Here is a 16,321-nt window from a genome sequence, read left to right on the forward strand (position 1 = left end):
AGTAAAATATTTACTTACCAAATCAGTGTGCTAAGCACAAGTAATCCCACAATGCCGACAATAATTGAAAAAGGTGTTGGAAAGTGGAGGTGGAGGTGGAGGTGGGCAGAATGAATCGGTTGAAAGCGCGAAGTGGGTGGCGCAGATCTGCGCATGTCTGATAGAACGCCCAAAGGACACTGGGTACAATAAATGATTTTTTCTAATTTGACTTGACTGGGATACATCAAGTTAAGCAAGTTCTCCAACCCCAAATTAACACTTACTTATTTAAAAGTAGTGTTCACAACAGGTTGATGACAACTGAGTTTAGTTCACTTATCACATTTAATTAATTTGTATGTTAGCATTTACAGTGTACTGTGCAGCTTAAACTCAAAACAATATAATGTTGAATTTATTACATAGATATTTTTTACAAGCCCAAATTCAAGGAGATTATCAGAATAAACCGCACTCACATGCTAATGACTAATGACTTCTCCTGTATATATTTGTTGCCATTGAGATTTATCCACTTAACAGACACTGCATGGTTTACATCGTCATTTACAAGGAAGTCCCCCATTTTTTCTTTTAAATATGAGATGTTGCTTATTTCTGATGTCGGTCCCAGTTTACATTCATTTGAAAAAATAGGGTGTTCAGAACTGTTTACATTCTTATTAAAGACTTGCAAGCATTTTTAAAATTTAGTTTTGAGGCCCATTGTTTGAATAAGCAATGTTTCGATTTGAATCTCATGCATATGACGGACCATTGGACCCAGTAGTTTAATCTGAGATGGAGCGTGAATCAAATAATGTTGTTTTGGGGTGTTGCTGTTATCTGGGAAAAGGTTCTTTATGTGCTTTAAATGTTGTTCAGTGAGTACTTTCAATTTGTTTATAGTCTGAAGACCAATAACAGGAGCACATAAGATTTGAACGATCTCTATGAGTTCAAGAAGAACTGTATTCAGTACCTTTTACTGTGTCGATCAGAAATGGCAGTATTTTTAGTAGAACAATCATTTGCCCTGAGGATTGCTTCAGTGTGAAGCCAATGTGTTGTAGGCTATTGGGCTTGGTTTATTTCTAACAGCAAGTGGAGAGTAGGGAAATCCAATTAATGCTGCATTGAAAACATCCAAATCAACTTTTCCCAGTTACCAGTTTGCTCCTTCTGTTGATCCCAAACGTAATTTTTAAGCTACCTCTGAGATGCTCAGTGTTGACCTTTTCAGTGTCACTACACTGCTGAACATGTCTTTCTATTGTCCGTTCCTCAAAGTTGTCCTCTGCAAAAATACATTTGAATGTCTTCAAATGAACATTTACACTGCCGACTTACAATAAGAAAAACCAACACCCTCTTTAAATCCACAAAGTTCATGGTGAGCTATGAACTTTGTGGCTCAAGTGTGTCCACATATTGAAACTACTGCTCCAAATATTTCCCGTTCAGCAATCCCAGTTTGAATTTTAACTCGCTAAACTCGTCATAGAGCATTACTAAGTCCTTGTGGCATCTCCCCAAAATTGCATCAACTCCACATTCAGAGAGCTTGCTCTTCTTTGCAATGGCAAGGAGGCGAATTTCAGCTAGTTTCGATCTATACTTAGGATTAATGTTTCCCAGGGCTGGGTAGAAAATAAAGGATGGGATTTCATGAGTTTGCCATCAATAATGTCATACAAATACCGACTTCTGTGTTCCCATGTTTCATCTATCATTGCCAAGACTCTGGGATGGGATAATAACTGTTCCAAACTTTTGATCAGAGGTATATAATGAAAACATTTATGTGTAGTAGAGAGGAATCTTTTTTCCCTTTTTTCTGCTAGCAAGCAGTATATTCAATAATACCTTCCTCTGACTCCACAAAATTGAAATTCTCCTTAGTCACACTGTCTTGCCTGTAGGTTGTTGAAACAGACATAAATGGGTCCTTAATCCGGTCAAATACTGCCATAGCCTCCATTTCAAGTTCACGTCCTTGATGTTGCTGAAAAACTGGTTGTAGCTGACTCCTCAGGCCTGTCACTAACAGAGCTTGGTACTGCTGCATTGCTGCCAAGATGTCTTTCACACCACTCTGAAAACAGTGCAGATGGGACAACAAATTATATCACTGTCCAGTATTAAGAAATAATTTTTGAGAATTCCCATAAGAGACTATGCTACCCCTTATACAAGAATTAATAAAACAAGGATAAATATCTATTGTTACTGTGTTGCAGTAAAATTTTGTTTATTTTTACTGAATTTGAATTGACATATAAAACTAAATAACTGATGTTTGAATGCAAGTATGTTTATGAAATAATAAGAGAATGTTTTTTTCACAGGCCTACTGATTCTGCAGAAATTGCCATTCTGACAATTTTAGGGCCATATCCTTACAATAATAATTTCAGATTTGTTCCAAAAAAAATTAGAAAACCACAGGGAAAAACTAATGTTAATAATCTTGCATTGAAGAAAGACAAACCTGTGAAACATTGTGTTTTTCTCTTGCAGTTTACACAATGGCAGTAGCTTGCCTGGTCAGAACATCATGGCAGGAGTCCTTTAACAAAAGAGTATTTTAAGTGTATGTAATACCTTATTGAACAAAGATTAAGTCAAGTAATTGAACATTATTGTATGGAGAAGAAAACTGTTAACAGGCTTACCGTAGATTGGCATGATGAGGGGCCATCTGCAGGCAGACTTGGTAAATCCAGGATATTCAAAGTTGTATTTGAGGTACCATCAACACAATCTGGGACAGAGCAGTGTCCCGTGGAGGGGGGATGATGCTATTTAAGCCAGAGTACAATGATACAGTATTGTCAAAGGCACCAGAATGCTCTGGATCGACGTTGCTGACATTATTCACTGCCGATGGGGGTTCCCTTCGCGGGGTTGCTACCGTCGTCCTCTCCCACCCTGGTAGGGTGCAGTCACAGTCAAGGTGCTCAGAGTGGGTTCTTCGAATATGATACCAAAGTGAGTTGTAGACTCGATACTCTAGTACAACCATCGATTCCACAAACAACCCGAATGTCTTGACTACGACTATGGGCAGAATTTATAAGACTCAATAGATTTGAGGCTCAGAGCCACAAACACAAAGCAGATAACACAGCGCCAAATCATTTTCTCTGTTTTTCTGGCCTAAGCTGCCTAGCTGACCTGGGACATTGACGTCTGAGCTAAGTCATTGTCTTGTTTCCCAGGACCCACTGCCACCTAAGTTTAATACATGAGATTATGTCAAGAGGTAGTTAAATAATTCAGCGCCTTACAACAAGAAAAAGGACTAGCCATCTACAAATAATCACAAACACATTACCACTTATCAATAACTGTTCATTCAAAAACCCTAATTTAAAGTTAATCATTTTTTGTGAATGCAAAGAAAACTTATTGACCTATATGGCCACCCCTGTGGAGAAGATGCTATAATCCAATAAATTGCGTTGATGATTGATGTGACTTTGAATATTGGACTCAACCAACCGCCGAGGAATGAAGACCCGCCCTACTCCACTGTATTCTGCCTCTGATTTGGTGTACACCGATACTTTAACCTATCCCTAACCAACTCACTCCTCCTCATATCAATGTTGTTGGAGGTGAAGTTATCGCTATCTTTTTTTTCATTTAGCAAGGAGAGCGCCAAGAAGATGTCTGCCGCTCACCTGCCCGCATACTTTCTGCTGCTTCCTCCCGAGTGTTAATTGTTCTGAAGTCCTGTTTGTGCATGTCGAGTTATGGATGAGCTGGACGACGTTGCTATTTTCTCACTCAGAGGTATGCTTTATGGGTTTCTTATATTTTGTGTGAATGTTATGCTAAGTTTTGCATTGCTAACCTAGCTTGCCAAGCTTCAGGCATGGGCTGACCTGACCGGTAGCTTTTAAAAGTTAAGGCAAACTATGCCTAAAATGTGCCGTTATATTTTTACACTTTTACATGTTAATGAATGAAACTTTTTTTTTCTTTTCTTTTGTGAATCGAAGTAACAAAGATGCTTTTGAAAAGGTTGTAGAGATTAAATATTTTGCCTAAAATAACTGGTAAATTTTAGTAATCCAGTCTGTGTCTTGGATACTTATGGAAATTGAATGTTTACATTATTGTTATTTCAGTGAAACTAAGAAAAAATTACTCTTGTTTAAGGTAAGACAGAATGTAAAGGTACGGAATGAGATTCATGAGATGAATGCATTGAGGAAAAAACTTAAGAATATGTGAGTTAGATGAAATATGTTTCCAAAGTCAATAATAATGAAAATAGTACAGTAAATAACAATCAGAATTCTTTGACGTTTATGGCAGACATGAGACTAAAAGTTCTGCATTACATGTAAATGATATGGTATATATGTTACAGTTAAAAATATTTGCAGTAAATTCATTGTGTATACAGCCTTGATACAAAATATATGTTGTGTATAACATCAGAACACTATGCTAATAACCCTTTAGTGCCATAATGTAAATATGAGTTGGTGAGCAAAAAATCTCATCTCCTGTGTGCACAAGGCTCAATGAATTTACAAATAACCTTAGTGTCTTGCTTCAAACTGTAACCCATCTATCTTTCAGCTGCTAATATTGCAGAGGACTTACTGCCGTCACTTACTTGGGAGGACATCAAAGATCTCTTTCTTGTCCCAAAAAGCAATATGGTGTGTTGTGAACAAAGATGAAAAGGTCAGTTCTTTGTCTTTTACAGTGACAAAACAAGTGCACTCCTCTACACTATTAACAAACTGTAAAGTTATTACATTTCTGGTCCACTTCACAACATTTGTTATTTTTAGCCAAAGAAATGGGCTGAAATATTTGACTGATTAACAGTACTGAAAGGTTCACATGTAAGAGCTTAGAACACAATTCTATTAAATTGAAGTAGTGTGCTTTTTTCTGTTGTAAATGATTTTAAGCCTGTTCAGCAGTGTAAAATGAAGTGCTTATGCAAAAATTTTCAAATTCTCTAAAAGATAATGCATGTTCATTTGAACAACGTGCAAATACACAATCTATGACAGAAAGTTAAGCTTTGAAATATCTGAAGTGCAAATGTATTTCAGGGAGAGAGTGCTGCTGAAATACAACAACCATCAGATGCTGGAAGCGCTGGCCTTTCAATGGAGAAGCCCTATACTTCGGAGATTATGACTATGTCCAACCCAAAATACATAGTTTTCACAGACAGTGAGCTTGAGCAGGCACGACGCTCCTACTTTTAGCAGAAACAGCTGGGAACCAAGCATGTGGTGGCCTTGTCGAAGGACCTCTTCTGCCTACTCATAAGAAACACTATGACCAATATGATTTCGATTACAAGAGCCACAGATGACCCCAGATATCCCAACAAACATGAAGTCGATGCCATGGCAAAGCGATTAGTGGAATACTACCCAATGATAAAAGTCATCAAACTGTGATAGGGTAAGTAGTTTTTGGTCATTATTGTTTGTTGTTGATATTTATGGCAAAAGAAACTATATTTCTTATTATTTACAATGTAATTGTCAGGAGAATGTTGCAAAAAAGCTCAGGAAGAGACTCTCAAATGTCCGAAGTCCAAAGAAGGCCAAGGTTCTCCCTTTGGGGAAACCACGACAGGATAGGGAAATCGATGCAGATGTTACAACAAGTGACTATGATGGTGATTCTAGTGCATCAACCATTATTCTGGAACGGTCACCTCCAGCCAGCAGCCCAGTGCAGTGTTGGTCACCTCCAGCCAGCAACCTGGTGCAGCGGCAGTCAACTCCAGCCAGTAGCCCAGTGCAGCGCCAGTCACCTGCAGCCAGCAGCCCAGTGCAGCACAGGACAGCAATGATGAAGCATGTAATCATTGCATTTAATAAACTCTGTATGCATTTCTGGGTGTTTGATGAATAAAACGAGAAATGTTAATATTCCAGTGTGCAATGTTGCAATAAATTGTAGGTATGAATGGATGTTGGTCTATTAATTTGTTCATTTAGAAAATAGTATTTCTGACATCCCCCTCTCTTCATTTCTCCAGCTGGTTCAGTTGGCCACCTGGACAGCCTGAAGACCCAGGCAAGACACTACAAGACTCTCCGAAAAACGTACAAGTCGAAGAAGCCAAACAAAGCTGCAGTAACTCATTTGCTGAACCTTGAGTTTGAGGTTAGAAGTCGCTTCATTACCTCCGATGTTTTAAAGGAGCAAGACAGAGTGACGAAGACTCTAGGGGCTTATCCATGTTTCAGAGAGGTGCATCACGTAAGTAAATGCTCCTTGTAATTATTTGTCACATTTCCACTCTTCTCAGTACAAATTTTAGTGCAAAATGTATTTATTTATTCATATTTCACACAATCATAATAGAAGTTATCTGAGGGACACTTTTCATGTAGAGGCCACAGTCCAGAGCTTTTATTTAAGTATTTGACCAGAACCAGCAATGGAGATTATTTTGTTTTCATAAATTTCCTGTCAATATTTGATTTTATTTTTTAGGGCCTGGATGAGCTGCAGAAAATTATTCAACCAAGCAATCGTCATTGCATCTCTGAGATGAAGGACAGATGGGACAGCTTCTATGCATAGGTCCAGTTTTATGGTGTGATGAAGAAAGCTATGAAGCCTCCAAAAAACCCTGAGAGGAGGTGAGACCACAATTCATTGATTTATTAAGTTTATTGTTCAATTTTTGTTAAGATCTTATGATGAGTGGTTGTTTATGCTACTTCCTTGTTCTGTGCCTCTTATCTCAAACCAGTGGAGCATGCTATGGCTGTTTTCAGAGCCCTGCCACTTCTCTTTCCATCCAGTGCCATGCTACCTAGAAAGCTGGGAACAAACAGAGAGGCCCTTTTCCATTGTCCTAAAGGGAAGACTTAGTGCATTTTTTGTATGTTTTGGAGTTTGTCATATGTCTCATTCTTGTGAATGTCATACCTCAAGAACGTCATGATGGAATTTCTTGAAATTTGGCACCAAAGTTTGCTTGGGCTTGATGATCTACTCATTAAATTTGGAGGTCAAAGGTCAAGGTCACTATGACTTCAAGTTTGTCCCTTTCTTGTCAACATCATATGAAGCATTCAGAAAATTTATTCAAAGTTGTCTCAAGTGTTCAATTGAACTAAAGAATGAACTGATTATATTTTGGGGATCAGTTGTTAAGGTCAGCGTGACCTGAAGTTTGTCCCGCTCTTGTGAACATATCTCGGGAATTCCATGAAGGAATTTCTTCAAATTTGATAAGGGGTTAACTGATTAGATTTTGACATTTGGTCTCGTACTGACTTGGTGTCACTAATCCTGGGTGTCCACCTTGACATTATGTCATTGTATCTTCTGTGCTGCTGGGTTGAAGATGTTTGTAACACATCAACATTTTAGAATCTGTAGCTTCTTTGCGGCAACATCCACATTTGACGCATTGTCAACTTAGCTGATTGGTGGAGGCATACAGCATAATTCTTTAATTGTAGTTGACCAGGTTGATAAATTATGATTAATATTATTCAGTGTCTGTTCAAGTAACAATGTGTTACTGGTGTTTTTCTAATCTACTTTGACTTTTGTCATCTAGACTTCAGAAGACCCTGTTGCTTTCCTGCGCCAACAGACCCTGTCTTGTCTAATTGTGCCTGTGTCTGAAGAGAACTGCATGATTGCCGTTGGAAGCACACCAGTGAGCACCTTCGACAGAGAGAGGTTTGATGAGGAACTGCTCTACCACATGGCATTTTATTATGCCCTGTACTTCACTTACCCAAAGTGTATTTCAACACTGTTATCAGTGTTGCAAACCGAAATTCTCCAAGACTCCATCCATGACCAACATTAAACAGCCTCCTGCAAAAAAGCCATTGACAAGTGGAAGCCTTTCATTGAGTGAGTTATTCTATCTCTGTCATGCTATCCTTCTCTGCAACACGTTCTCTCTGTCACTATCTTGACCTGGGAGTTTTGTCTAAAAAAGTTGTTAAAACATGTTAGTCACACATTATGTTTGTTCATTTCAAATTTGTTTCTCAGAGATATCTTTTTCTGACCTTGGTGTTAAAAAAGCCCCAACTTCTTCTAAATCTGTTGATGATTGATCTGATACTTACATCTGTAAGTATTGTAAGTATTGTAAGTATTGTCTGTAAGTCTGTAAGTATGATTGATCTGATACTTATGTCATAGAGAAAGTTGCCTTGTCACATACAAGGAATTTGTTGTGGTGAAGTTGGTATATGACACATCTACTAAAAATAAGAGTACAAAATATAACAATATAAATATATATGCACAAGTCTGTTTTTTTGTTTGTTTGTTTATTTTTTCCGGAAACAGTCTGTTTTTTCAGAAAGAAGTCCAAGCTGAGCATTGATGTAACGCAAAGCGTTGTGTCTATGTCAATGTGACAAGATGAGCCAGAGGTGGAGTGTGAAGAGTGTTGGGGGGGTTCCGGGCCTTGTTGATAAGACTGACAGCAGACGGGAAAAAACTGTTCTTGTGGCGTGAGGTTTTGGTCCTGATGGACCGCAGCCTCCTGCCAGAGGGAAGTGTCTCAAAGAGTTTGTGTCCAGGGTGAGAGGGATCGGCCACAATCTTTTCTGCACGCCTCAGGGTCCTGGAGGCGTACAGGTCCTGGAGAGATGGGAGATTGCTGCCAATCACCTTCTCTGCACACCGAATGACACGCTGCAGTCTGCCCTTGTCCTTGGCGGTGGCAGTGTACCAGATGGTGATGGAGGAGGTGAGGATGGACTCAATGGTGGCTGTGTAGAGATGCACCATCATTGTCTTTGGCAGGCTGAATTTCTTCAGCTGCCGTAGGAAGTACATCCTCTGCTGTGCTTTCTTGATGAGGGAGCTGATGTTCGGCTCCCACTTGAGGTCCTGGGAGATGATAGTTCCCAGGAAGCGGAAAGACTCCACAGTGTCAATAGTGGAGTCACAGAGGGTGATGGGGACAGGTGAGGCTGAGTTCTTCCTGTAGTCCACAACCATCTCCACTGTCTTTAGAGCGTTGAGCTCCAGGTTGTTCTGGTTGCACCAGGTCACCAGATGGTCAACCTCCCACCTGTAGGCAGACTCGTCACCATCAGAGATGAGTCTGATGATGGTGGTGTTGTCCGCAAACTTCAGGAGCTTGACAAACTAGTGACTGGAGGTGCAGCCGTTTGTGTACAGGGAGAAGAGCAGAGGAGAAAGAACACAGCCCTGGGGGGATCTGGTGCTGATGGTCTTTGCGTCAGAGACATGTTTCCCCAGCTTCACGCACTGTTTCCTGTCAGACAGGAAGTCTGTAATCCACCTGCGAGTGGAGTCAGGCATGCTCAGCTGGGAGAGCTTCTCCTGAAGCAGAGTTGGGATGATGGTGTTGAAGGCAGAGCTGAAATCCACAACAGGATCCTAGCATAGGTTCCTGCGGAGTCCAGGTGCTGGAGGATGAAGTGGAGGGCCAAGTTGACTGCATCGTCTACAGACCTGTTGGCTCTGTAGGCAAACTGCAGGGGGTCCAGGAGAGGATCAGTGATGTCTTTGAGGTGTGAGAGCACAAGGCGCTCAAAGGACTTCATGACCACAGAGGTCAGGGCGACAGGTCTGAAGTTGTCCTGTGGTCCTTGGCTTCTTGGGAACAGGGATGATGGTTGAAGACTTGAAGCAGGCTGGCACGTGACATGTCTCCAGTGAGGTGTTAAAAATGTCTGTGAACACTGGAGACAGCTGATCAGCGCAGTGTTTCAAGGCGGACGGGGAGACAGAATCCGGTCCAGCTGCTTTCCGGGGCTTCTGTCTCCTGAAGAGTTTGTTGACGTCCCTTCTCTTGGATGGAAAGAGTCATCACTGAGATGGAGGGGGAGGGGGGGCCTTTAAGGTGGGCATTGCTGGAGGTGACTGGAGCTGGAGCTGTTGGGAGGTGTTGTGGGGGATGGTTGCTGGACTGTCCCTTTGTCTTTCAAAGCGGCAGTAGAACTCGTTCAGGTCGTTGGCTAGGCGTCGATCGTTGATGGAGTGGGGGGCTTTAGGCTTGTAGTTGGTGATCTGCCTGAGCCCTGCCAGACAGCCGCAGGGTCGTTAGCTGAGAACTGGTGTTGGAGCTTCTCAGAGTACAGTCCTTTAGCCTCTTTCACCACCTTGCTAAACTTGTACTTCGACTCTTTGAATCTGTCTTTGTCCCCACTCCTGAAGGCCTCTTCCTTTGCCAACCTTAGCTGTCTGAGTTGGGCTGTGAACCAGGGTTTCTCGTTGTTGTAACTCACCCTGGTGGTGATGTAACACAGCAGTCCTCACAGAAACTGATGTAGAATGTCACAGCCTCTGTGTACTCATCCAGACTGTTGGTAGCAGTCCTGAACACATCCCAGTCAGTAGAGTCCAAACTCGCCTGGAGATCCTCCACAGCCTCGATGGTCCACTTCCTTGATGTCCTCACTACAGGTTTGCAGAGCATTAGTTTCTGCCTGTACGCAGGAATCAGGTGTATCATGACGTGGTTAGAGTGGCCCAGTGCAGCACGGAGGATGGCGTGATAAGCATCCCTGACTGTGGTGTAACAGTGATCCAGAATATTCTCCTCTCTGGTCGGGCATTTGATAAACTGTTTGTATTTAGGCAGTTCGTGGGTGAGGTTACCTTTGTTAAAGTCCCCAAGGATAATAACTAAAGAGTCCGGGTTGGTTTGCTCCACACACAGTATCTGGTCGGTGAGCATACGCTGTGCGTCCTGCACGTTGGCCTGCGGCGGGATGTAAACTCCGACCAGAATGAATGAAGCGAACTCACGGGGTGAATAAAAAGGCTTACAGTTAATGATGAAAGATTCCAGGTCAGGAGAACAGTGCTGCTGGATTACTGTTACGTCGTTGCACCAACCACTGTTGATGTAGAAACTGATTCCTCCACCTTTAGTTTTGCCGAAAAGTTTGTGTCTCTGTCCATGCAGTGGAGTTGGAAGCCAGCCAGCTGCAGCGCAGGGTCCGGTATTAATCCACAGAGCCACGTCTCGATGAAGCAGTTGCAATTCTTCCAGTTTGTTGGGCAGTGAATGCACGTTAAAGAGAAATATTCCCGGTAATGCCGTGCGTAATCCGTGCCGGCTAAGGCGCACGAGAGCGCCTGCCCGTGTTCCTCTCCTCCGACGTTTCACTTACCAGTATGCCCAAAATTTCCACTGTTGGGAGCAGAAATTTAGGAAATAAATCCTCTGGTGTTGCTCCCCTGATGTTCACGAGCTCCTCTCTGGTGAAAGAGCTACGGGTACCGTCACAAAAAACAGGTTTAAAACACAACACAAAACAAAACAACGCGCACCAACACACCGAGGCAGCCGTCCGCGGCGCCATCTTGATTGTCCTGTCTTTGATGGACTGTGAATTACTTTTCTACCGCTTTGTTGGTGAGTTTTTCAATGTTTCAATAAAAAAGAGCAAGATCCAAGAATGCTTCTGGTGCCTTGATTTAAGATAAAGTCACTTACTTTTATTATCCTGATTGAAGAAAAGTGTGTCTTATTGTAAGATTTTTTTATATTATTTATTAATATTATTATGATTAATATTTATTTCATTTTATTTTAGTTTACATTGGATTTTAAATTCTTAATTGCATTGATTGAACCAGTTACACTTGTTGTTATATATTTTTTTTTACATGTTGTTTGACAAAGCTAGAGAAGCTATTGGTTTAAGATTGTTGTACTGGTGCATAGTTATTAAGTAAGTAACTCAGTACATTTATATCTGTTTGTTTTTTTTATATATATATATAAAAATAGGGAAAAAATGTTTAAGTCAAGTCTGATGCACAAAAGAATGATCCCAGTGTTTTTCACACAATGAGCATTTGTTAGGTAATTCAGCGCTGCTTTTCTGTATCGGTATCGGCTGATTACTAAACCTCAGATATTGGTATCGGAGGTGAAAGAAGTGGATTGGTGCATCCCTACCAGTTTAGGTAGGGATGCACTAATGCACAGATGCACAGATATGAAAGGTAGTTTCCAGTTGGGAGTGATTGGTGGTGTCAAAGGCAATGCTGAGGTAAAGGAGAATAAGAGTGTTGACGTTTCCAATGTCAGAAGAGAGGAGGTCATTGGTGATATTAAGGAGGGCAGTTTCAGTACTGTGATTTGAGCAGAATCTGGATCGAAATGTTTCGTATATGTTATTGGTGGAGAGGTGGTCTTTTATTTGAGAGGCTACAGCACGTTTCAATACTTTGGACAGAAAGGGTAGGTTAGAGAATACTCTGAAGTTATTTGGGGTGTCGGAGTTGAGTCCAGGTTTTTTTTAGGATGGGGGTGATGCAGCAATTTTGAGAGATTGGGTTTGCTGAGCCTGACTGAATCAGTTGAGAGTCATAGGTGGATCGGGCATGAGAAAGGGCATCTTTGTATTGCTGCAAATGGTCTTTGTAGGCTTCCAAATGAACTGTGAGGCCTGTTTTGATTTGCAGAGTCTTTCAAGTTGCTGGGCAATCAAGCTGAGTTTGAGGGTGTACCAGGGAGCAGAGTGATTGAAGAAAACTGTTTTGGGTTTGATGGGTGCAAGCTGGTCGAGGCAGGAGGAGAGAGTGCAGTTGTAGTAGTCAGTGAGGTTGGAGGGGCTGTGAAAGTCAGTAAAGGGAGAAATGGACATTTTTTCAGAGAGGGAGGACGAGAGTGAGGTACGGTAAACAGAGTTGAGTTTATGGAAGGTAAGTATGTGTTTTTGCTGGGTTGGGAATATCAGTGGTCATGGTGATGGCTAAGTGGTCAGAGATGGTGAGGTCGGAACCAGGCAGATGATGTAGGGTGAGTCCAGTGGAACAGACAAGGTCCAGAATGTGACGACGGTTATAGGTGGGAAAATTTACATGTTGAGTGGAATTGAAGCAATTGAGTATTTCGGTGAAGTCGGTGGTTGTTGTTGAGTCTGTGGAGTCAATGTGGATGTTGAAATCACCAAGTAGGAGTATTGAAGGGGAGAAAGAACAGAGCTGAGTCAGAAAGTCGAGGAAGTCAGAGAGAAATGATGGGTGTAGTTTTGGGGGAATGGTAGACAACTGCCATAATTAATTGTATATGGCCAGAGAGCTTAAATGCAAGATGTTCAAATAAGGGAGCAGGCAAGATGGAGATGAGGCTAGTTTTGATATCTTTGTATTGCGGCAATTCCACCACCTCGGCCCTCAGTGTGTGGTTTGTTGATGTATGAGAATCCACTGGTGTAGTGAGGTTGAGTAATAGATAATCCAGTGATTGTTGCCATGTTTCAGTGAGGCGGAGAAAATCTAGATTAGGTTAGATTGAACTTTATTGATCCCTTTGGGAGGACCCCTCAGGGAAATTGGAGTTCCAGCAGCTCAAAGCGATACAGATAAAAAGGTAATAAAATATAACAGAAATAGAGAAAAATCTGAGAAAAATATCTGCTATACAATATATACAATGATGAAGTGAACATTAGTACACCGGTAAGTGTCCCAGTGCTCCTTCCCTTTCCACTAGGAATGGGCGATATTTTACCGTTTACGATATACTGTCAAAAAATTTCCCCACGGTAAGAATTTGTCATCTCGCGGTAAGAACGATAAATTCCCATTGTGACGTTATGTGTGAGCATGAGCAACCACGCACTCGCAGCCCAGCTCACGTGTAGAACAAAAACAAACATGGCGGAAGGCGGAGCTGACAGTGAGGAGCTCGTTGTTAAACGAGGCTCCAGCTCCATTATCTGGAACTGGTTTGGATATAGGAAGGCTGATATAGAGCAAACCTCTGTAGTAGTATGCAGTGGGAAAAATGTGAGTGCGAAAGATGGCAACACTAGCAATTTGTTCCACCACCTCAAACACCAGCACAAACCAGAATACAATGAAAGCCAGAGAATGTGGACGGATGCAGCAGCAGCGGCATCTTCAGCCAGAGCCTCTGGAAAGAAACCCCCTACCCAGACGAAACTTGCCAACGCATTTGCTCATTCCATACCAAATGGTAAGGAAAACAAACGATGGAAAGAATTAACGGAGGCAGTGGCGTTTTGCCTGGCTAAAGACATGTTGCCACTCCGAACTGTGGAGAAAGAAGGCTTCAAGTGAATGATCCATAAAATGGACCCTAGATACAACATGCCCTCAAGGAAGTATTTTTCCAAGCCCTGTCTAAGATGTATGATGAGTGCCGTGATGGCTTACAAACAACGCTGTCTACAGTGGAGTTTTTTGCTTCAACCACAGACATGTGGAGTAGCCAAGCGACTGAGCCGTACATTAGCCTCACAGTCCACTACATCACGAGTGATTGGAGTTTGAACAGCTGTTGCCTCCAGACGAGTTTTTTCCCCGATGACCACACGGGTGAAAATATTGCGAGTGGTCTGAAGCAATTTCTGCAAGAATGGAAACTGGATGAGACCAAACAGGTGTGCCTGACCACAGACAGTGGAGCTAACGTGGTCAAAGCAGTCGCCCTGAACCACTGGACGAGGCTGTCCCGCTTCGGTCATAACCTGCACATTGCGATTGGTGAGTAATTCTTCTCTATTCTCTGTCCTTGCACTGGGGCTGAATGATTAATTGAATTTAAATTTAAATTGTTATTTGAAACGTTGCAATTAGCTAATCGCAAAGGCTGCGATATGGAACATGCATGATGTAACGCGGCTGACCCAGGGCAGTGAGAAGAAGAGGGAGCGGTGTTGAAGCGAGCGGCGACTCGTTCAGTGACAGAGCGGAGTCAGTAATAGTGAGCCAAAAGTGGTCACAACTGTGCTTAAACTTTTCAAAACTTGACACAGACAACGCTTGCTGCTGTCTATGTGATGTGAAATGCAAAGCTGGCGAGGGCAACACGTCCACTGTCCAGACTGTGCTGTGGTGTGTGTCGTTGTCTGTGGTGCTCCAGTTTTGAGTTCGTTCCAATCATAGCAGTTCGAACTTGTGGTAGTTAATGGAAAAAAAAAAAAAATTGGAATTAGATATTTTCCCCAAATCGTTTAGCCCTACCTTGCACTACATGTTTTCAGACATGTAAGTGAAATCATTGTGCTGTTTTCTTTTTTAAGGTTGTCTTTGTCCATTTTGTATTATTATTTTCTGTTTTGTCTATTTCATATATATATTATCTGCATGTTTTAAACTTATATAATATAATATAATATAATATAATATAGAAACTGCAGCAAGGTGGCGCAGCAGGTAGTGCGCGTGCCTCACAGCAAGGAGGTTGCTGGTTCGAACCCTGGGTCGGGCAGGGCCTTTCTGTGTGAAGTTTGCATGTTCTTCCCATGCATGCGTGGGTTCTCTCCGGGCACTCCGGCTTCCACAGACCAAAAACATGCTCGTTAGGTTAATTGGTCTCTAAAATTGTCCGTAGGTGTGAGTGTGTGAGGTGTCTGTGTATGTAGCCCTGCGATCGGCTGGCGACCGGTTCAGGGTGTACCCCGCCTCTCGCCCATTGCTAGCTGGGATAGGCTCCAGCCCCCTGCAACCCCGAAATGGGATGCGCGGGTAAAGAAGATGAATGAATGAATGAATAATATAGAAACTTAATACAAACACAATTCTGGAACCACTTATTTGAATTTTCATTTATTGTTTTGTTGTTTTACAGAGAAGCATGAGGGACAGCAGGTTGACAGAGCTGTGGGAGTTTGTAAGAAGATTGTCAGCTTGTTCTCACACAGTTGGAAGAGGCAACGGGCTCTCAATGCTGCACAAGAAGAGCTCGGCCTTCCTCAGCATAAACTGGTGACTGAATCTCCAACACGATGGGGATCCGGGCTGAAAATGATTCAGCGGCTGCTTGAGCAAGAAAAGGCCATCACACAAGTCTTGGCTGCCGAACGATCAACCAGGCATCTGGTGCTTAAGTGGCAGGACACTGATGTCCGTGATGCTGTCAGCAAGGCATTAGGGCCTCTCCTTGATTTCACTGATGCCCTTTCCTCAGAGAATTATGTCACAGTGTCGTTCTTGAGGCCTATTCTTCACCTTTTCAGCAGTGAGCTACTGCAGGAGAAGGATGAAGACACAGATCTCACCAAGACCATTAAAAAGTCAGTACTGGACTATGTGACGGCCAAATACAGCGATCCAGATGTTGCAGAACTGATCAACATGGCATCATTTCTTGATCCACGCTTCTGCACTCAGCACCTGAGTTACCCAACAGAAGGAAATGGTTGTTACATTTTGATATAACAGTTGACTATTATTTATTAAATGAGTCGAGTATTATGTATGTGAAAAATTGCAATAGTATCTAATTTGTGGCATGTTCCAGCCACAGGTTAATTTGCACAGACATATTTTATTTATATCAGAAGAGGTCGTCACTGATTGGATTTAATTTCCAGTGAACTTTTGTTTATGTGTCCTG

At 42.0% G+C, this 16,321-nt stretch overlaps 1 protein-coding gene and 1 pseudogene across 2 annotated transcripts in view; both read left to right on the forward strand.

Moving 5' to 3' along the window:
* enpp6 (ectonucleotide pyrophosphatase/phosphodiesterase 6) overlaps positions 1-16,321 on the forward strand; it is an 82,730-nt gene that overhangs the window by 8,257 nt on the left and 58,152 nt on the right. The gene's annotated exons all lie outside the window — the stretch shown is intronic.
* On the forward strand, positions 3,741-7,864 carry LOC143326163 (uncharacterized; annotated as a pseudogene).

The sequence above is a fragment of the Chaetodon auriga genome, chromosome 9 (genome assembly GCF_051107435.1).
Source record: "Chaetodon auriga isolate fChaAug3 chromosome 9, fChaAug3.hap1, whole genome shotgun sequence".
NCBI classification, from domain to species: Eukaryota; Metazoa; Chordata; class Actinopteri; order Chaetodontiformes; family Chaetodontidae; genus Chaetodon; species Chaetodon auriga.